Here is a 23,919-nt window from a genome sequence, read left to right as displayed (position 1 = left end):
TGCAATTCAGTGGCAAAATTATCATATCAGAACAAGGAGAGAAAAAGATACACTCAATACCAACACGAAGCAGACTCCAAAGGAAAGGAAAAGAGCAGTCAGCCTATGAACAGTCTATGAGCATATTTTCGAGATATAAACTATAATGTAATGCTCAGTAATTGTGAATTGTGTACATGTGACTCTTATTTTTTCAGTTGAATTAAAAACTAATATACAGAAAAAATGTCTTCCTGGGGGAAATGACTGCAATAAAATGCAACCGAGTCAGGGATGGAGTGGAGGGGATTTTTATGGTTGATTTGTCGAAGGCAGGTCCCAGGGGGCCTTCACCTGAAGAGCAAAGAGGAAAAACATGGGGAATTCACCCAACCAAAGATGCACCCTTTTGGGATTTGGGAGCAGTCAGCGAGTCAAGGAGCAAGGAAGTGGCAGAGAGTCCAAGCTGGATATCCCACCCTTTCTCTTGCTCCTTTTGAATCCTAAAGCTACCAGGTGGGACCCAACAAATACCCAAGCACAGCCTCCTCCTCTCAAATACACTCAGTGCACAGAGAAGGTTAAACTAGGAAAGGGTCCAAGAGGAGCCTATGCCCATGAGAATTCCAGCTACAGGGGGCTCTCTTTTCCCTTACTCCTTTCATCCCTCGCAGGGCAAATGGGATTATCAGATGCCTAGGGGCGTATTACTCGTTACTTACAAGGTTCCCCACACCTTACACCCTATCTCCCTTCTGGAGAGAGTGATCCTTAGGAGGGTCCTTCGTTTTGCCAGGCAGAGGGATAGATGGGAGGATGAGACTGGAGACCTTAAAAAAGATTAGATCGTTTTGCCTAAGAATGCGGAAAAATGAGATAAAGGAAATGTGAAATCTCTCTTGTTTGGAAAGAAAGCACATATGTCTCATGGGAATGTTTGTTAGGTTTTGCCATAGATCAAAAGTATCTCTCTGGGATACATAGAGCTTTTCAGTCTCCCCAAGAAATTTTCAGTAAAATTGTCATTATTCATTAATCTTTTGTTGCATTGGGTTTGCTTTTTGGGAAATGATAACAAAGTTTCTGCCTCAAGGTGGGTGCAGGGTCAAGAACAGAGACTACTCATGGTGCCCAGTCACATCTGAGTTACAAGAATAGCCTATTGTATTCGGCAGCCCTGGAGTTCTTATCTCTGCCTAGATGAAATGCAGAAAAAATGTACAACCTTGAAAGATAGAGAACCATTCACCCTCCTGGGTGAAACCAAAAAACCTTGTACTCTTTTAGAAACAAATTAACTCCCAGTTGGCTTGCAGATACCAAAAGAAGACAGGAACCCATTCAAAGGTAAATTAATCCTTTGTACAAATAACCAAACTTGAATACCAAGACCAGCATGGACTCAAACACTCATTTAAAATGTCTCCAAACGTTGTACAATATGCCCCATTCTCTCAGATGAACAATCTAATTGTTTATCTAAACCTTCATCTATGATCCTAGAATCCTGTATTTTCCATTAACCATTTCACTGTAGCTCCTTCCCCAGGCAGCACCTGATTAGTTTGCAACCAGAAAATGGAAGTTACACACCCAAATTTACAGTTTACAATCTTAAAGGAATCCAGTTAGAGATTCCTATTGTTATCATTTCTAGGTCTCTGCTCTTTCCTGCAGCATCTCTCATCTATTTCTTTTCCCCCATGGGTAATGTGGTATTTATACCATCTCAATTACTTGTTCCAGCCTCCATGAAATTCACAAAATAAATGCACAGATTTACCTTTTCTCTCGAAGCCTGCATTCCCTAATCCTTGTTTCTATTCAGATTTAGCAGCCTTCATTTCAGTGATTTATCTGGGCTCAGACCAGATTTTACTACTACTCGCTACAAGTTTTCAGTAGTCCCCTCCTTCTCTTTCACCTGTCAGGTGGTCCTTATACCTCCCTTTCTATTTGTTGTTGGGGGTGAGGGGATGTTGGGGAAAATAGAATAGTTTGGTCAGAGCCCTCACCTCGGGTCCGGTTGGGTGTGGTTCAGCACATCCTTTGTCAGCAAATTGTGTGTGTGTGTGTGTGTGTGTGTGTGTGTGTGAAGTTAGTGCACATGCACACCAATGTATCTTTTTAGTTTTGTTGCTATTCTTATGTTCTTCAGAGAGTAGTTTTAGCGAAGCAGGTGGCGCACGTCTGCCTTAGGCGTCTGCCCCACGTAGCCATGCTTTCCAACCTACTGCTTCAAAGGACCTGTTTGCCAGTTACCTAGCTTATAGACCTGCGTGTGAGGGGTCTGGTGACCCTGCCCGGCATGTGTGGGGTCTGATGACCCAGTCTGTGAACAGGCTTGAGGGGTCTGTGAGCTCCAGACCCAGCCCTAGCTCAGCAATTGGCCCAGTTGGTGCAGGATGACAGGCAGGTAGAGTCTGACAACTAGCATAGTTGTGTAGCTTTACAACTGGTGTCAGGAACAGGATTAAGAGCTCTACAATTGGCAATGCTGACAGGATAGACATTAGCCTTAGTGCACCCCAATTGGCTAAGTCGACAGGATTCCGGAATTAGCCTGAGCTCGACATTGGCCAAGTGCGACAGGGGAGTAGAGTGGAAGGGTGACAGAGTACACACATAAGAGTTGAAAAAAAAATGAGACATAAAAATGGGTATAAAGTGAAAGTCCAGGATAACCATTGTTAACATTTTGGCATATGTTTTATAGACCTTTATGTATATATGGTTTACATACACACACACACACACACACACACACACACACACACACACACACAGAATTATATTGGATGCTTGGTTATGTGACTTGCTTTTTTTCCCACTTTTTCTCTATATTCATTCTTTCCTCACATGTTTAATGAGCATCTATTCTGTTCCAGTGCCCTTTTGGCCCTGGGAACCCATCAGTGACCAAAACAGACAGCAATTCCTGTCCAAATGAAGCTTCGATTCTTATGAAGGCAGATAAGAAAAAATAAGTAAGGCATATAGTATTTCAGATTATAATAACTGCTGTTAAAAAGACGGTATGGAAGAGAGAGAGTGGGATATTGCTATTTAAATAAGATAGATCAGGCAGCTGGTGAGCTCAGTTGGCTAGAGCGTGGTGCTGATAACACCAAGGTCTAGTGTTCAATCCCTGCCACTAAAGAAAATAAATAAGATCGGAAAAGTTCTCTCTAATAAAATGGACATACCAGCAAAAACCTGGGATTTGAGTCCCACAAGAAAGCTGGGGTGGTTGTAGAAGAACCTACAAGAGGGAGATGCAAGAAACGATGCCAGGTGGCAGCAAGAAGAGATCAAGGAAGGCCTTGTAGGCCACAGGGGTACCTTCTATTCTGAATGAGGCAGGGGCTCACCAGAGGGTTCTGGGCACAAGAATACTCTTTGTCTCATGGATCTTCCAAACCATTTTTCCTCCCCCACTACTCTACCATCCTACCTCAAAATTTTAAAAATTCCTTTCATTTCATCAGACTATACCAACCTCCAGCCCTCCTGTGACTGTCATCTGCAGCCCCATTGGGATCTAGTCCACAGAGATGTTGCTTAATTTGGTCTAAGGAGGACCAAGATATCAATATTTTTTTAAAAAACTCTCTAGGTGACTATAATATGCAGCCAGAGTTGAGAACAGTGCCGTAACTGATTCTTCTAATTCCCTGAAGTTTCAGCTCCTGACCTCCTTCTTCTATCCCACCTTTTTTTCAGTCATTCTTTGGCATGATTATGCCATAGACTTTGACACTTTCAACAGCAGCCCCTCCATAATCTCAAGTTTAAGTCTTCCACTGTCCAGCCAATACTTCCCATCTTTCCAGCTTACTTGCCAGTGTCCAGTAACTCTAGTAACCCCCTGGGTCCCAGAGTCCTTTGATCCAACCACATTTACAAGGTCTCTCAACCACCTCATGGCCTCTTCCATCCTCACCCAACTTAGACTCTGTGGCTCATCATTACTGCATCTGGCATACACCTCAATTCCTTTATCCCAGTATCATTTCTTCAGTACCTCCCTGCAAACTACCAAAGCTGATTAATAAGCCAGTCTTTTCTGATCATTCATCCATTCCCAGAGGGTTGAATTCTTCATTTTTATCTCCATGACACCTTCAATCAGTTGTATGTAACCCAAAGAATTGTAAAATACTTCCTTTGCCCTAGACTCAGAATATTTTGACTCAAACCTCTATTTCCTCCACTCAATGCCATGCCATCTCCCACACAAGTCTCCAGTGGGACTTTACTTGCTGACTCAAGAAGTTATCCAAATAGAAACATAAACCTAATGACATTCAACAGAGTATCTATTTTTCTGTATGGTTGAACTGATACGAGTTTATGCCACCACTGAAAAACGGGGGAATTTTTTAAACATTGTTAAAAATACCAGGTTGTGTGTACCCTCCTTCCAGTCCCATCATGGACCCAAATAGGCAGGATAAGCTGAATGCTTAGGGTTATTGTTTCCTAACCTTATCAGAGACACAGAGCTACTGGAGCAATTTCAGGTGCATGTAGAGGTAAATCTTAATTTCATCCCTAATACACAGTTACATGCCCTTGTACCTTCTCCCACCCATGCTCCTTACCTGCCAATCACCATCAGAACATTAACCTGGTCCGTTAGTGACACGTGGGATTCCTCGCCCACATCAGGGTTCCTCCTACCTCCAGATGTAAAAATGAAGCCCATGTTTACTTCCCTTTAGCATCTCCACTATCTACCAAACATACCAAAACTGACACAAGAGTAAGAACATATAGAATCCTATATAAGTCACCAAGAAGTTGAATCGATGTGAAAAGCTTTCCCACAAAGAACACTTTTGGCCCAGAAGGCTTCAAACATTTAAGTAAACAATAAGAGGGATGGTTTCCCAACTCTTTTATAAGGCCAGCATAAAATGAATCCATAATGTCACAAGAACATGCAAGAAAAGAAAATTACAGGTCAATCTCTCTCATGAAAATAGATGAAAAGATCCTAAGCAAAATATTGGTATTTTTCATTGTCATATGGAAAGAACAACAGAGGAATGGCACTGTGGCAGAATCACACCATAGTTATGAGATTCATCCTTCTGGGCCTCACAGACCAGGTTGACCAACCACAACTCCTCTGTGCATCTTCCTGCTGATCTACTCAGTGACTCTGATGGGCAACCTGGGCATGATAAAAGTGATCTGTACCAGCTCTGCCTCAACACCCCCATGTTCTTCCTTCTGATCGTGCTTTCTTTCCTTGATGTCTGCAATTCTTCCATGTTCATTCCCAGCTGCTGATCAGCTTCCTCACCACTAACCAGTCCATCTCCTTTGCAGGCTGTGTGGTCCAGATGGCCCTCAAGCACCTCCGTGGCACAGGGGAGTATCTGCTCCTGACCATTGTGGCCTATGACTGATTTGTGGCCACCTGCCTCCCTCTCGTCTACCACACCATCATGTCCAAGTACTTGTGTGTCCAGCTAGTGGTGCTCATCTACACTGTGGTGTGTTCGTTTCAACTATACAGACAGGGAATGCATTAATTTTGTCCTACTGTAGTCCCAACATCATCAAGCACTACTTCTGTAACATTCTCCCTGTGCTCCAACTAACCTGCTCAGACCTCACAGTGGCCAATGTCATCTTGTCTGTCTTGTCTGCCTTGGCCATTGTCCCCACCACCTCAGTCATCTTGGTCTCTTATGCTTATGTTCTGGTCACAATCTGCAGGAAGATGTCCCCGCACACCCAACATGAAACCTTCTCCACCTGTGCCTCCAACCTCACCATCATCTGTCTCTTCTAAGGGTCTGTGTTCCTTATATATGTCCATCTCAACCTTGAAAGTATCTTAGCCTGTATAACAAGATCCTCTCTGTGGTCTACATCATAGAGATACTCCTAACAAACCCCTGGTCTATATCCTGAGGAATAAAGATATCAAGGCTGCTATAAAAGTTAGAGTTCTTAACCTAAGCAGAAAAGGAATTTGTTAGAAAGGTATCTGGTAGCTTGTAAAATAGAAGAGAAGCCTAGAGAACCTAGATGGGACAGGAACAAAGGAACACAAGGAATAGCAAAGAGCCTGTCACAACAGTAGTCTGTGCAGGCTGCCACCACTGGGATCATCACCACTGAACATCCTCCATTGCTTCAGCTCACCCTGCTGCCTATCAACATTCACCACAGCTCAGCTGCTAGACAAAGCCTCCTGCCCTAGCCATCGCACCACCTTCCCCTGCCTGCGTCCAACCACATCACTTCTCACTGACCCTGAACCTTGTCATCGTCCCCTTGAGTTCAAGTCCTCAGCAAGAGCATCTGCCTGTCTGGCAGCACAGCTATTCTACATCCACTGATTTCCTGCATTCACACTTCCAGCTTACAGAGCCCTGCAAGGTGGAAATAGGACCTCCTTAAACTTCATAAGTGGGAGCTGGATTCTTTCTCCCATCTTCAGAGTTTCAAGTACAGAAGGGATCACTGAACACTGTGATGGTTAATTTAGGAGTCAACTTGACTAGATTAAGGAATATCTAGAAACCTGGTAAAACATTTCTTTGGGGTGTGTCTATGAGGGTATTTCCAGAGGAGATTAGCATGTGAGCCTGAGTGGACTGGGTGGGAAAGATCCCCCCCTCGACGTGGGCAAGCACCGTCCAGTCTGTTGGGGGCCCAGAGGAAACAAAAATGGAAGAAAAAAGGGGCCCAGAGAGAACAAAAATGGAATCTCTTGCTCTATCCTCTGGAGCTGGGATACCCCCTCTTTTCTCCTGTCTATGGACATCATAACTCCAGGCTCTTCTGCCTTTAGGTTCCAGTACTTATACCAGTGACATCTCCGAGCTCTTGGACCTTTGGCCTCAGACTGGGAATTACACTATTGGCTTCCTTGACTTTGAGGCTTTCGGACTTGGACTGAGTCACACTGCCATGCACACCTTGCCCCATGGACCTAGACCACCCAGCCAAAGACTAAGAAGAATAAACAGAATTCCAAGAAATAGATTTGCGAGTGTCCTAAGAGAAAGGAAGAGGAGACAAGGCAGAGGGCTGAGTGCAGGAGCAGCTGATGGCATGGCAAACTGTGCCCAGAGAGACAAGGCATCAGATTCCTTTTGCCCCCCACACATCACCCTCTCCAAATGGATCTAGTCCTCTCTTCTCTCCCTTTACCTAAAAGTCTCACCCACAGAATCTGATAGGAGTCACGGGCATGCAAGTTGGAAATTAAGTCAAAGTGTTACCTCTCTCAAGAGCCTTTAGATTAAATTTTTATTTACACTGTGTCTTAAGACCATCCAGAGCCTACCCAGTAGCTGAAGATCTGGAACTTTCCATTGAGTGAGAGTGGGACCACAGGGAAGAGAGGGGAAAATCCAGCTGCAGATGTTGCAAAGCCCAGTTTGTGGTCCTAGACGGGCAGCCAAAGCACTGGGCTGCAGCAGACCATGGTGCTGGCAAATGGTCGATGCCAAATTAATGATTATTGTTACCAATGACTGGCTCCATCAGCTGAGGAAAATCAGTTAAGCTTGCTGGGCCTCAGGTCTTCCTTATGTGGAATAGAGATGTGATTCCTAAATCTCTTGTTTACAAATGGAGAGGCAAGTAGATTGCTTTGAATTCCTGGATATTAATCCTGTTTTCAAGGGTCTCAAATTCATTGAAAGTAACCCTAGAGGCCCTTCAATGGTGGTGGGGGGGGTCATTGTAAATAAGTGAAGAATCAGCCCTGGCATTGGGATCTTCAGTGGAAAACCCCAGCTCTCAGTGGCTTCCAGCTATCACTCACCAAGTGAGATGTCTCTCCAGGCATCACCTCCAGGGACACCTTGGGGCTCCACTTATCAACTCCCAGCTCTATCCCCAGAGTAACCACATATATGCCAATCCCTGCTGACTCATATGGGAACTAAGGGACACAGGATAGAAGGAGCCAAATGTAGATGAGACAGGGACTTCCCTTAGAGAAAGAATCCCAAGATTGTCTGAGAACATCTCCAGTTGGAGCTAATCAAAGGCAGCTAATATCACAGGGAGGGGCCAACAACTTACAGATTATTACTGGACCCTGCCAGGGAATGATTGTCCTGCCTCCTTCACAGGCCAAGTACTGAACACTGATCCCCTGCTCCAGAGTGTCATAGACCCAGTTTCATCTCCACCCTCTACGGGACCTCAGAGAACCTGGCCACCAGCCCCAAGAAGCTGAGTTAGATGGGAAGCAATCCTGGCTCACAGGTGTGGATAACCCTGCAAAGATGGATTTTCTCCATGGAGGGGGCAGGAGTCACTCTCTGAAGAAGAGCCTCATTCTTCTACCCTAAGATGCTCATAAAGTATGATGTTTGCCATCATTCAAAGAGGCTGAAGTTTCAAGGCCAGCCCTCCAGAGTCATTATTACCAAGAATGCTCCATGCCCACAAGTCTGCAAAGTGCTTCCAAATGAACGATATGATACATCTTAGATATGACCTCAGGATCTCAACAGAGGGGCTTCCCTCTGTGTTGTTTTCGCATCCAGTGGTATAACTTGCTGTTCTATTCACTTGTGCTTTTAAGTTCAAAACAACAATTCTTTATAAAAATGAATCAAATCATTCTATGTACACACAAATTACCAGCAAAAAAAAAAATGCAGAGCAAGGCTGGGGGGCTCTCAAGTTGTGACCTAGGAGAATAAAAGGAAGGAAGGAAGGAAAGCCAAAGAATCTATGCCCAGGCTGTGGGATCCTTCAAAATTTTCTCAGGTGTTTCTCATTCTGGCATCTGTGCTTTCATGACTCTCCCTCTTCTGACTTCCTCAGTTACAAGAGTTGTGCTTAGAATTGTGCCTGTATGAATGAATCCATGTTCTTCTGCTTGTAAGAGAATACCTGAAACTGGGTAGTGTATAAAGGGAAAGGGTTCATTTCTTACAGTTTTGGAGGCTGGGAAGTCCAAAGTCCAGGGGGCACATCTGTTGTGGGCCTTCGTCTTGCTGGGAACTCTCTGCAAAATCCCATGGTGATGCAGGTTATCACATGGTGAGAATGTCAAGAACGTTTCCATGTGCTCTTCTTATAAATCCACCATCCACACCCATGATAACCCATTAAACCATTCACCCATTACTCCATGAATGCATTAATCCATCACGAGAGAATAGTCCTCATGAGCCAATCACCTCTTAAGGACCCCAGCTTTCAGATACTATAATCAGTGTTCCCACCCTCTTAATGCTTTTACAATGGGGATCAAGTTTCCAACACATGAACTTTGGTGAGTGGGGGGGCACTTTCAACCCACCACACTGACCAAATGTGCATTCTTGCCCTGGCAGCCCCAGCATGGAAGTTCCCACAGTGGAGTTCCTTGTGTAAACCGTCCTCCAGCTCCTCATGTCTCTTCCTCTCAACCAGAGATTTTCACTCAGCTCAGTGTGGCCATCACACTCCATGGTTAAATCCAACTCACACATTAGTTAACTACTCTTAATCTATGGGACATCGGTGATGCCAGCTCACTGATCACCTCTCAGCCACAGGGCTGAGAGCTGCTCAGGAATGTGGAAAAGGCAGGAGAATCCATTTCAGGGATGAAGTCAAGCTGCTTTCTCATTCTTTCTTCAGAGAAGAAATCACTGCTCAAGTTGTTCCCACATTTCAAGGAACCTGATAATATCTTTATTTTACAACAAGCAGAGACTAGAAGGAACTTGCTAGCACTTTTCCTAAAATCCCAAATTTCTCAGCCTCAAGTTCTTCTGCCCAGTATTTGCTTCATGGTAAACTCTGCATTTTTCCTTTAGGTTTCTTCCTGGGGCCCTGTTCTCTGTGTAATCCCAGATGACAAGTCCCAGCATGATTAATACCTTGGGAAAGTGATAAAGCTGAGCTAATATTCTGTTACTTGGGTGGATTTCTGAATGAATGTATGTCAAACATGTGTGCTGGCTTGTTACCAGGATGAGACTGAAGAAGGTGCCAAGGTACAGCCGGCCACTCTGCCAGCACGACGACAGTATTAGAAACAGTGCTCACCTTAGCTGTGACCCTCTGAGGGACGCTGAAGGGTGGAAGCAAAGGGTTCTCTATCCTCTGCTCTCTGACTAGGTAGGACTGGAACATTAGCCGGATCTTCACTTGAAATCCTGTCTCAATAATAGCTAATATTTACCAAATACCTCTTATATGCCAAGCACTTTACTTTCATCTTTTTATAAAATCCTCTCAACCATCCCCATGTGGCACAAACTATTCATATTCCCATTTTTAAGATTAAAAAACTCAGAAGAGAAAAAAAATCACAGAAGAGTAAAATAGTTTGCCTGAGATCACACGATTAACAAGTGTCAGAGCCAAGACTGAAACTCAGAATCTGCGGTGCCCAGGCTTAACCATTGTGCTGCATTGTCTCCACTATTTAGGAAGTCTGTCATGGGCCCTTAAGGTAGAGTCTTAAGAATGGCCGTCATTAATTCTTTCCTTCTCTGAATGCACATGCTGCTTCTCCCAGGAGAGGTGGGGTAGGATCTATTATCCCTCCCCTTAAATCTGGACTGGTCTTGTGACTAAGATTGCTAGACTTCACAATAAATTTACAGAATGTCAAGTTAAATTTGAATTTCAGACAAAAACAAAATTTTTTAATATAAGTATATCCCAAACTTTGCATAGGACACCCTTATACCAAAAATTATTTATTGTTTGTCTGAAATTCAGATTTAACCAGGCATTGTATATTTTATCTGGCAACTCCAGTCGTGACTTTCTTTGACTTATAGAATATAGCAGAAGTGACAATGTGTCAGTTCTAAGCCTGGCCTTAAAGAGGGCCATGAACTTCCACTTCCTCTTTCTTGGAAGCCTACCCTAAGACCACCATACTTGGAAGCCTACCCTAAGACACCTACCATAAGCCCAGCCAGCCGTGTGGAAAGGTCACACAAACAAGCACTAAGTGTCAGATGTTGAGTAAGACCTCACTGGCCTTCCAGAACAGCCCAGCCACCAGCTACATGCAGCTGAGTGAGTGACCCCAGTCTACATCATGTGAAACAGAAAACCACCCACCCAAGCCCTGCCCAAAGTCCTAACCCACAGAATTGTGAGAAATAACAAATTGTTATAGTTTTAAGAACTATGTTTTAAGGAGGTTTCTTAAATAGCAAGACACAGCCAAAAAATACTCCCTTAACGGATCATGTCGAATTTAGATCTGAAACCTTGTTGGGTCCTCTGTGGTGGCTCCATGGAGCTTGGTTTTTGTGTCTGTGTAGTCTGTTTCAGTCTCACTGGTTTTTTCCTTCTCAGGAAGGCAGTAGATCCTTGCAGATATGGAAACAGGCAGACCTGGGACTAGATTTTAGTTCTGTCACATAAAGCTATATGACCTTGGTCTCTTTATCTGAAAAATGAGTATGTTGCTATTAATTACCTCATAAGGGTGTTGTGAGGATTAAAGGAGATTTAATGTCTATCAAGTGCTTAGAACAATGCCAGGCCTTTAATTAGTGCCAGCACATATTAGCTTTTGTTAATAGGCATCCAGACATGGAAAAATTTCTCCAACCAGTGTTTTCATTTTATCCCCCTTATTATTTATACCCCATGTAGGAAGTTCAGTGAAGCCACAAATCTAACAGTAAGGGTGACAGGATCTATCACCAAAAAACCAGAGTTCTCTACAGGGAGAGATTTCTGAGCCTGGAGAAATACAGTGTGGTGCTTGGTCTTTCTAAATTCCACATTCTGCCCTGTTAGCCCCTACGTTCCTATTCCCCAGGCCCAGCAGTCACTGAGAAATCACATGCCCTTAAATACAGCCCAGACTCATTGGGTTATTAAGCTACCCCCACCCCTGGGCCACTCAACCATGATCCCACAATTCTTTATTTCTCTTTCACATGAACCAGAAATACTAGGACAGAAAAACATAGATGCATGAGAATATAAGATGAAACAGAAATTACACTGGTTATGGAATCAGTAGTGATATCTAAATCTGGTTTCAGACTGATGTCTAAACCTGGCATAATTCATAAACAAGAATGTTGAATGAAAATTAAACATTCATATGGTAAAGAGCCTAGCGTATAGCTTGGTCACAGCAGATGGTCATTTGATACCATTTCCCCACTTCTCCTAGCATTATCCCTTCTAGGGCATCGAAAGGGCATTGGCTGCATCAACAATGCAGTTACACGGTAGGCATCTTCATTTTGTCATTCTGTGGTCCCAACATCATGAATCACTACTCCTGTGACCCCCTCCCTCCTCTCTTCCCCAGCTCCAACTTGCCTGTGTTGACTTCACCAAGGCTGAGGCCTTCCTCTTCTTTTTTCTGCTTACCTACTTCACCATCCCTGTTGTCCTGGTCACCATCTGAAGGAGGCATTTCCTGAAAGCCCAGAGCAAAACTGTCTCCACCAACGCCTTTCATCTTACCATCAACGCCTCTTCTGTGGCACCTCATGTTTATATATGCTCAGCCAAGCTCTCATAGTCCCAACGAGATGGGCTAACATCTGTAGTCCTGCAGCAGGGCAGAGCCAGGACAAGTTATCAGATCCTGGAAAGCAGAGTGGTAACTCTAAACCAATATTGAGTCCAGGGCCAAATACCAGGAGCAGAAGGGTAAGATTTCAAATTCTAAGTCAAGACAAGAAAGCAGTATCATGAGTGAAGTAATGGTCAGACATGAAGTTAAGACAACAGGTGGTGCCCTCAGGGGCATCACAAATATTGGATTCCTCGTCCTTGAAGCTAGAGGAGATCCAAACTGCCCAAATTAGGGTACAGGCATGTTTCCAGATCCCTCCAGATTCCTGTTTATGCAAAAGTTTGTCTGGAGTTAACATTCTTTTGAAGACTCCTCTCATGTTCTAATGCCTGACATTGACCTCTCCTCCACATCTGTTGTCCCAAATAAGAGACAGTTGTCAAAGACAGCACTTCTGAGGCTGAAGCATACTTTTATCCAACACCTGCTCCCTCCTTATTCCTGTTTTTTCATGAGCTCTCCACTCCCAGGAATAGCACACAGACACATATGTCACTGGGACAGCACTGAATTATTCCTGCAGAGTTACATTTCCACAGAATCTGCTCATCACTGTTATCTGGCTGTGTATCTCACCTCCCAACTAAACTGTAGACATCCAATGGCATGAATCAAATTTAATATTTCATTTCATTTCTCACTGAGCCTAGCACAGTGCTGAGTACCTAATCAGGGATTTAAAAATATTTGTTCATATGTATGTCCTTCACCTCTTCCTCTTTGGATTTTAGGCTTCTAGGCAGCAGGTGATAAAAAGAGTACCAGTTGTTTTTATTCTGTAAGACTCAGGATTTTAATCAAATATCACTGCTTCCTGAAGCAGCTGCTTTCCTGATAATGATAATTAATAGCTAATATTTATTGAACATACATTACATGCCAGGCATCTTGTGAAGCACACTGTACATACTATTTCACTTGAATCTCACAACAGTTCTATGATTAGTTATGCCTTTCTCACATATGGGGAAAGTGAGAGTTCCAGAAATCAAGGTGATATATAGTTCATAACTGGTAGAGCCAGGGCCAGCTGACTCCAAAGCCTACGCTCTATTATAGCCTAAAACCTCAGGGTTCTGCAGAAAATTATGTAACAAGTTTACATTTCTACTGCCTCCAAAAATTTTAAAGGATTGCTCCCATATTTTCCACCAGGGCCCAGCTTTCTATTAATCCTATAGATCTTTGACTCCTACCAGAACTTTTCAGTTAATTCAGAGTGCCTGAAGGCAACTTGGAAGAGGAAAAAAGAAACGGGATAGAAGAGACAGAAATAATTAGAAAATGAAAGGGCCCTGGTGCTACTACCTTGTCTTCACCCCTCTTGCCACCATAGAAAGCCCCAATCCCCTAAGCCTGTTATCTCTCCCTCAGTCCCTTCCTGGGTTCTATCTGAATGCTAGCATGGAGTTTTCCTTGTGAGTTGCAACAGAGAATGAGGTCGTTTCTTCCAAGACAAGTCCAGGCTGGTTTCAAGAGGGAAAAGCAGTGCTCACCTCTGCAGCGCATACTAAAAAATCAGAACAATAAAGAGAAGATTAGCATGGCCCCTGTGCGAGGATGACACATAAATTCAAAAAGCATCCACCCCCCCCCCCAAAAAAAGAGTGGGCAAGCAGTGATTCATTGATTGAATCAAAAATTAGGCGCTGGGAGAAGTGATGTTGCTTAAAGTAGCCAACTTTAGCATTCTCCTCCAGAGAAGGATCTACTGTCCCAGAACCTCAATTTTTCCTTGTGCAAAAGGAGGAAGTTGGAAAAGACAATCTACATAAGATGACTTCCAGTCCTGATATTCACAAGAAATCTAAACCCTCTTGGCAGTATCAATGAACCTATCTACTAATACATTCCATTCACAGAGGCAATTGTAACTCTGCTTTTCTTCCCAATCATCCTTATTAGAGAAATAAAGGTGATCCAAACATGAAGCAAAATGCCCTCAAAAAAAAGCAGAAAGCAAAATATTCTCAAGTAACCTGGGGAAAGAGGAGATTATCAACTGGTAGCTCTTCGAAAGACCACCACAAACTCTGTTGATCAGCCAAAGCTATGTGTACTGGACCTCTTGTAGTAAGAGAGAATACCACTTGATAGAATCTTAGTAGTGTCTCAAAAGGAGAAAGTCAACAGAAGATATTTATAAGTTTTGGGCATATGGACTCAAGTGGTTTAAGGTGGATTTTTCAAGGTAGAGAACAGATCAGGACTGGACAAAGTTTAGGACTGGCAAGCACAGGGAGAAGAGTCAAGAAACAAATTCTTGATAAGTAAACTATTATTTGTGGAGCAAATTGTTTGTCCAGGTGAGTAACCTATTGTCCTGTTAGGAAAGCAGTTTGCCCAGAGAAGCAAACTGTTTATTCAGATAAACTGGCTTGCATGAATTCCATGAGGCAAACAGTGAAGTTATTTATTGGTTTAGTCATATCTTCCTTGGCCTGAATTTCCTGGAACAATTAGTTAAGTCACGTTGCTACAGTAAGTCTCAGTTCTCAGTCCCAATAGTTAAGCTATGTGGATATAGACGATCTCAATTCTTAAGATCAACTTCTTATTTTTAAAAACCACTATGCTGTTCCCATGGAAATAGAACTTGACTTCCTCCCACCAAAGACACTGGGCTGTAATGCTGCGTATTTCTCCAATCCCTCACCACAAAGTGAGCAGTGACAATTAATAGGGAAATCATTTCAGCTGGAGAAGAGCTCATCGCCTTATGTAGAGAGCCCATCCATGCCCTAGATGGTTAATGAATCATCAGCATTTCCCCAAAGGGGTCCAGGACATCCAGTGGGACTGGGAACAGCAGTGTCAGGTAATTTTAGAAAAATTTTTTTATTCAGAAAGACCCGGTCTTTAGCCCCAGATTTCACTGGCTGTGTATAACTTTTGGCAAGCACCTTCCCCTCTCTGGGCTTCTTTTCCCACCCGTAAACATTTCGAGCTAGATGTTCCCCAAGAGTCCTTTCAACTCCAGCTTTCTGGATTATTTGCCTTGGCTCCACCAATGTATATCTACCCTTTATCAAGAAGGATGCAGAGATAATAAAGGACATGCACTTGGCTGCTTGTATATCCTTTCCATGGGTTTTCCTTCAAAAGCGTATCATCTAAGACTATGGTGGACTCACACTGTTCAGAATAGAACTATCACAACATCATACACAAGCAACCACTAAAAGTTTTAGTAGATTATTGTCTTTCCCATCTACCGCCAAATAATAAGAACAAATACAGTACTTTGATTCTGCATCTCTTCACTTCCCGGAGAATCCTGCCAAGCTGATCTAACTGGTAAAACATTACAATTTCACTTCTAATGGAGCTTTTCATGGAAGATTTGCTGGTCTGTATACCTGAGGGCACACAGGTGTGTTGACTGCTTGTGCTTACTTACTAACAAGTAAGTTAGTTTGGCAGAACTTCTACATTGGGAAGAATTTGATCCAAGACTTTCATTGCAACATATCACCTGTCAGTCAGGTTTGCAAGAATGCAGTCATATAAAATCTGCCACTAATGACTAGAATATTTCCATATTAAATAATAATAAGTTGCCTTAGGTCAATTAGCTAGATGCAGTCTCAGTAAGTGCAAGGAAGCTGCTCCCATGGGGAGACAGGAAGGGCCCCTACATGATAGACATGAACCGTCTAAGTAAGTTAGGACAGATGAGACAGAACTGGGGCTATATATCTTAGAAAAGAAGTCTGCCCTTGAGGAACGTATCAAGCAGATCAGGCTGCTATATTAACAAACAACACCCAAATCTCACTGGCTCGCATTTATCAAAAAGTTTATTTCTCACTCATGTTCATGTCCACCACTGGTCAGCCATGAGTCTGCTGCTTTTTACCCCAAGACTCAGGCAGATGTAAAAGAAGCCCCTGTACCTTGAACATTGCTGGTGTCACAGCAAAGGGAAAAGAGAGAAGGTGGATGACCACAGGATGGCTTCTGAGGCATCTATGCTGTTAAAGAAAAAATTATTCAATGACACTTGTTAAGGTGTCAGGAAAACTTTATTCAGGACCACCGACATAGATATAGGAAACACTGCAATAGGGTCTTGCAGCTGGGAAGAGAAATTGGGCTTAACTCTGACTGCAGCACCGGCAAGTGGGAATTTATAGTCAAGGAGAAAATTCCTTTGGGGTGGTCAGGGGATGGAAAATTACTAAGAGGATACATCAGGGATTCTGGCTAAACTGACCTAACAGGATTCTTCTACAGACAGGCCAGAATGATCAGACATCACCTGCAGGATGCTGGAGGATGAAGAGCCTGATCAGATATTGAGGATGATCAGATATAAAGGATGGGGGGTTTTGTTAAACTGACTTAGCAGGTTCTTTGCTAAAAGTGGATTTTACAAGGAAGTGCAAAGATGGACCTAGGAGAAGGTTCAGAAGGCTGACTAAAGGTTGGACAAGAAAAGAATCTCAAAAATGGCACAAATTACTTCCATTTATACTCCCTGGCCTGACCCAGTCATGTGGCCAAGCTTAATTTAAATGAGGAAAGAGAATATATAATCCTGCTTATCCAAGAGCTGCAGGGAGGAGCATTGACTCTTAGGCATATCATAAACTCAACCACGAAGAGGCTGGAGGACGCTGTTATATGTTCATGAGTTTAGGCTTAACACAACGAAAGGGGTATATTTTGAAGAAGATGCACCAGGCAACCTGTGCAGGTTGGAACACAGTGGGGAAGGTCAGGGGACACAGCACTGCTTCACCTCTGTAGGTGAGATCCAGCTGGCCTCTCCCAAGTGAATAAACCCCTGTTACCTGCAGGAAACGTGGGCAATCCTGTCCCTCTTCTGCAAAGACTCCCTCCCAAATTGGTAGGCTAGGGACTGAATTTCTTTTACACAAACAAATCATTTCCCCAACAAGGCCCTTTGCTTTGCCTGATGATTTCCTCCAGGGCTGTGAAAACCCGAAGTGCCAGTCTCCCCAAGGAGGGAGCCAATCCCTTCCTTTCTGCCAAGAAAAGTATCCCTCTACACCACATTCTCAATGGACATGGCCCTCCAGGCCCCAAACCTCATCTCAGGAGGTGTCTGTCAGAGTGTTATTTATAACAGTAAAAAGTTGGAAATACCTTATTACCAACTAATAGGGACCAGTTAAGTAAATGATGGCATACATACACAACAAAATAATACACAGCCATTAAATATAATGATGTAAGCTATTATTTATTGACATGAGAAAATGTCCATGACACCTTTCTGAGTGGAAAATGTCCATGACACCTTGCTGAGTGGAAAGATAAGTGACAGAACAGCTTGTATAGTATAATTCTGTGTATGGACAATTATAGTCACGAGCACACTGAGATTCAAATTTTTAAAAAAAATCACCAACTCCCATTTCCTGTGATGGTGGGATTTCAAATGACATTTTACTTTCTTTTTGGCTCCGTTCAGTGTTGCTTAAATATTTTTACAACTAGCATGTGTTATTTTTACAAAGACCATGAGACTACTTGTGGGGAGGGGGAAGAATATTGTTTTTAGAGTTGCAAAGATGTATGTTCAATATTAAGTGAATAAAACAATTATGGTATAATCCTATATTTACATATATATGTGTACATATATACGTATGGATGAATATCCAAAAAATACCACCAAGCATGTTTTCCAGGGATATTCTGATGATCAAAGGAAATTACATTTGGGGAAACCACACTTAGATGTTCAAAAACCACACAAGTGTCACTGATATCATTAGCATTTCCAATAACTTCCTGTAAGACCTGGGGATTATGTTGACATGTGTACCTCTTGACCCAAGAGCCTTTTGAGGTTCATTGAACTGAAAATAGAGGCCTACAGGGGATGGTCACAGTAAAGGAAGAGGATCTGTCCTGGTACTTGGTGGAGAATCCCTGCTCCTCAGGGGTCCCCAGATACCCTCACCAAGATCACTGTGGCATTCCTTAGAGACAACCTGCAGCTCTGGGTCTACTCCTGGGAGAACTAGTCACAAATTCCCACCAGCACATTTCTGAACTCTAGGGGTCAGAATGAAACATGCCAGATAAATCTTAAGATAGGAGTCTTCTCAGCAATAAGGACTCTCAAAGCTTTGTTACAACTGGCTGAGAAGTTCTCTTGAGAAAGCTGGTCAGAGGCAATCAATGAAAAAGAGAGAGAAACACCCCCCAAGAGGCCTCCAACAACAAAGCTTATGGTGGATGGTCTCTGTTCAACCTCAGGTAAGTGGGCTGAGGGTGGAATCCCATCACTGCTAGGGACTCAGACTCCTCTGTCCTCTCTTCCTCATAAGTCTTGCCCAAAGTTCTTCAAACTGATCACCAGCTCCAGCACCCAGTGGAAGGGAGGAAAAACCAGGGTTCAGAAGCAGTGTGCAGTAAATTTGAAATGGATTTCCTTAGGACTCTATCCTGGGACCCTTTGTGTTTAACAGCTCACACACTCACTGGCCCATCCTAACCTCTCTTACCTTCAATGACCGGCTCTATTTTGTACACCAGAGACTTCGGAATCCACCCTGACACCGCCTTCCTCCTCACGCTGGCATCACCAAACCCTGACATCTCAAATCCATTTACTCTGTCTCCATCACCCCCCTCCCTAGTTTAAGTCATGAATCCCTCCTGGATGGCTTTAATATCCTCCCAACCAATATCTTCCATCCATTGACCCTCCTCCAAACATTTGGAATTTTGAATTCTGAATGCATAACTGCATTCAAGTGATCTTGTCAAAAAACAAACATGACCGTGTCATCTTCCTGGTAAAAACGCTTTAATGGTGTTCCATATATAAGCAAATTCCTTCACATGGTGTAGGGTACTGGATAATAGTTTAGGGTCTAGAACTTGACCACCTGAATTCAAAGCCCAGCTCTGCCACTTACTACCTGTGTCTTTGGGCAAGTTACTTAACTTCTTTGTGCCTCAGTTTCCTCATATGTAAAATGGAGATATCAGTAGTACCTCCCATAAGGTTGTTGAGAAGATTAAATAAAATTAAAAGTGTTTTGAACAGCACCTGACACACAACAAGCACTCAGTAAGTGTTACAAAACACTGCCTGCCTGCGAGGCTCAGCTTATACCACCACCACCCCTTTGCCCTCTACCTGTTCTGGCCTTTATGCAGCTCCTCTTCCTCACCAGTATCCCTCAGACCTCAAAGCCTCCATATAAGCTGTTCCCATTTTTCTCTCCAATGGAAATATCTTCCTAGAGAAAGCCTCTTTGACCCTTCTGAGTGAAATCCCCTAGTTTCAGTCTCACAGCGTTGGATGCCTCTATTTCAGAGCTATTGTCCCAGTTGCAGTCTCTCAATAATTTGTATGATTATTTCATTAATGTTTGTCTCCCCCTCTAAACTCTAAACTCAACAAAAGTGGGCGCTATGTCTTCTTTTTCCTTATCATTGTATCCTCACCATAGTGAGGCACACTGTAGATGCACAATAAACATATTTTGAATGCCTGATCCATGCCAACAACTATCAAACCTCCATCTCCTACAGGAAACTCCCTTTTAAGCTTCAAATCAGTATACCCACCTGTCTCCTGCACCTGTGTATCTGGCTTTCCCACACTCACCCTATCAAAAGTGGAATTCACCACTATTACCCATTACCTACTAGTGGAATTCAGACCTATTACGTACTAGAGTGAATGACGCCACTATTTTACCCAGTTACACAAACCAGAAACCAAGACGTCATCCCTGACCCTCGTTCAGCTCACACATCCAATTAATGAGCAAGTATTGATAAATCCACTTCCTAGATATTTCTTCAATCTTTCTACTCTTAAACTGAGGGCAAAGATGTTGTCTACACTGATGGCCATTGTGTCTCCAGTACTAATGATAGGACGTAGCTGTTTGTGAATAAATAAAATAAAATAAATAAATAAAATAAAATAACACTACCCTAGCTAGGGCCACTATAATTAGTAGCCTAATATATCTCCCCACCTCCTCTATGAATCTGGATTTTTCTCCCATGCACTAAAACTCTTCCTATCCAAAGGAACATCATTTATGAAAAAAGGTGAGACTACAAACTACTAATCATTGTCCTTTACACGTAAATATCAGGGAATACAACTTACAGCCCAAACTGGTGAGTGCCCTTCCTGAGACCAAGGAAAGAGCAGAGCTGTCAGAGAGATAACTGGAACCCCTCCGTGAGTCTGTAACATTTCCATAGGAACAGGAGATCTTCAGAAATTCTCAGGGGCTCTCCCATTAGAGATGACCTCTGCCTTCATAAGCCTCCCCTCCTGTGGCCTTGATAAGCCTCCTCTCTTCTGTGATGTCAGAACACTTCAACGTCCAGCACAAATACATCCTCGTTGCATGGCAGCCCCTCACCAAAGCCTCAGCAGGGGAACTGGAGGAAGCTGTCCTCCTGCTTTCAACCAGAAATTTTACTGTGAATCTAGAGCTCTCTGAGGCTTCATCCCACGCCAGTGTTACAGCCAACTCACCCCTTAACTCAACTCTATCAGTGTGTTAGAGATCTGTGATGATGTCCAGCTCATGGAGTCATTGAAGAGACAGGACCGGCAAACCACCCCTGCCAGCTTCCTTCTTGTTTTCTTTCTGCTGAGGTCTTTAAGTACCACAATAAGTAGCATCCCTCTTCACCGCAAATTCTGAACCAATTGAGAGATAACAGTTGAAGCAAAGCAGACGGGGGACAAAATATTACCTACATCACTGATAAAGCTTGTTACTGTAGAACATGATACATACCTATGGGTGAGTGGTCTTCTTAAAACAGACTTAATGGCCCAGTTTTAAGATCTACGTTATGGAGGAGCAAAACTGTGCTTCCTACAGCAAAGAAGAGGGCTGAGCAGAACTACACACACCCAGAGCTTATCCAAAACTCTCTGATCACTTAAAGTACTCGTCTTTCAGAAGAGGAGACACAGGAGTGTTACACAATGGATATGCCTCCATGGGGAGGGAAATGTCATGCGTGAAGACTCATCCCCTCTGGTGTTCTCCACAGGTATGATCTGTGTATGTTGTTTACATTTCAAGAGACCAGGAGTTGTCTATAAGATGCTAATAGCACAAAGCCACATTAGCTTTGATTTTAGGCCACCTAGTTATAGCAACCCTGGAAAAGCTATAAAAGAGGCTCTGCCTTATTGCTCCTTCCTTCCCTGCCTCACTCAGATCACTCGGAATTCCAAACATTTAACAACTGGTATGTCACCAGCACCAACCAATCAAAACAGATGCCTAAGAAAGAAGGCTTGACCCACCAGAACAGATGCCCAAACAATCAGAAAGAAGGCTTGGCCAGTCAGCACAGGCATCAGACCAACCAGAGCAGCCACTGGCTGTATGCTATACACGCCTCACCCTGTGAATCTCTGCCTTGGTTATTTGAAAACCTAGATGATAAGGATACTGAAAGGTAAATTCTTGGGAGCATGAAAACACCTGAGAGAAGTTTCATGAACATAAGACACACTACACACACACATACACACACACACACACACACACACACACCCTGAGCTTAAGAGGGTAAATATTGACCTTTGCTCTCTGGTTAGAGATCCTGTCTCCAATTCTGCCTTAAGAACTGTCCTTCACTGGACCCCAAAGCCACAAATCTGGCATGTTCTACTGCCTTCCATTGTTTCTAGCTAAAACCCCAGCCTTGGTTCTTTGCCATGGTTTTGTAAAGCTGGGGGTTTTATATTTACTGTAGCCTGTTCTCCCAGATGAATATTTTTCTTAGTAGTGAACAATAACAGACTTTGTTTCATTTTACTTTATTTCATTTTCTTTCCATGGGTTATGAGCTAGGTCAGTAAAGCCTCATCTTCTGACAATGGCTCAGGGCGCCCCATCAAGCACTTCAGGCAGCCTCAATAGGCAGAAGCATCCCTAACTGGGTGTAGTCATTTCCTATGGCTTCTGTATGAAAGTACTACCAACTGGGTGGCTTAAAACAGGAGAAATCTATTCTCTCTCAGTTCTGGAGTCTAGAAGTCTAAAATCAAGGTGTTGGCAGGGCCATGCTTCCTCCATACCCTCTAGAGGAAGATCCTTCCTTGCCTTCTCCAGATTCTGGAAAACAGGCATTCCTTGGCTTATGGCAGCATCACTACCATATCTGCCTCCATCTTCACATGGACATCTTCCCTCTGAGTCTGTGCCTCCTCCCTGAATCTATGTTTTCTCTTCTTGTAAGGACACCAGTCGTGTTGGAGTAGGGCCCACCCTAGTCAAGTATAACATCAAATTAATTACATCGGCAAAGACCCTATTTCCAAATAAGGTCACATTCACAGGTACCAGGGGTTATGACTCCAAAATATCTTTTTTGGAGATACAATTTAACCCACAACACTGCGAGGAATGACTGCTCTGTTGGTCACCTAACATTCTGATGACATGAGGCATCTGATTTCCTGCATGCCTGGTCTCCAGGACTGGCAGCATTGGAGTCTTTGCTCCCAAATGTGGCCCAAACTGATCCTTTTTTTATTCCCTCTCTGGGCCAACACAAGTGGCCTCCAACACCCGCCACTGATGCCAGTTTCCCATGTGAAAGAAAGTGAGCCGAGATGCCAGGTACTGTTCAAGCTTTATTAAAGGAAGAAAATCTGCCTGGCTGTGCTAAAAGTGGCAGGCAGCCCGGGGCTGCCCTGAAAATGGGGGAAAGCACCAGGTGTGGGGATGGTAGAGCTTATATAGTGCGCCAAGGGCTGGCTGATACCATCAAGGAGGGTCATTATCCTAATGTGGACTGGGGTGGAGAACTGCATCCTTGCAGAAGCAAAAGGAGTTTCTGTTTAAGACAGGAGGATTCTCATAAAGGAAAGGGTGGAGGGGAAGGGGCTGGAGGGGAAGACGAGGCCAGCGGCTATTTTGTGCTCATTGTGTGCACAATGGCGCCAGTCATGTCCAAAATGCATCACCACGGAGCAAGAAATTTGGGGACAGAAAATGATTCTAATGATATAATAAGAATAGAATTACTAGAACAAACTGAGTTCTTTTTTTTTTTTAAAGATGACTGGTAAGGGGATCTTAACCCTTGACTTGGCCCGAACAAACTGAGTTCTAATTCCACTTTCCTTATGTACTAGCTCTCTGTGCTTGGGCAAGTTGATAATCTCACTAAACATAAAAGGGCATAATATTTAAATCCGAACGTGTGCATGAAGTTTAAATAGCTGTTTAGGAAATGAGTTAACACATGCCCCAGGGTGGGTGTTCTGTTCATGCTAGTTTCTCCTCCCTACTTCCCCCCGCACCGCCCATTCTGGGGGCATTAAAAGGGCTTCAGGCGCTGACCCTGGGTCTGCCTCTTGGGTACAAGCAAGTCTTATTTGGTCTCTCCGCAGTGACATGTGCACG

General features: G+C 43.4%; 1 non-coding gene across 1 annotated transcript; it reads left to right on the top strand.

The window, feature by feature from the left end:
• Positions 1-14,014: 14,014 nt before the first annotated feature.
• LOC134377422 (U6 spliceosomal RNA) lies at positions 14,015-14,121 on the top strand. The gene has a single exon (XR_010023469.1). It is a non-coding gene; the product is annotated as a U6 spliceosomal RNA (small nuclear RNA).
• The last annotated feature ends 9,798 nt before the right edge of the window (positions 14,122-23,919 follow it).

This window comes from Cynocephalus volans, chromosome 4 (genome assembly GCF_027409185.1).
Source record: "Cynocephalus volans isolate mCynVol1 chromosome 4, mCynVol1.pri, whole genome shotgun sequence".
Lineage (NCBI taxonomy): Eukaryota > Metazoa > Chordata > Mammalia > Dermoptera > Cynocephalidae > Cynocephalus > Cynocephalus volans.
The sequence above is the reverse complement of the archived record's forward strand: the minus strand, read 5'-3'. Positions and strand labels throughout refer to the sequence as shown.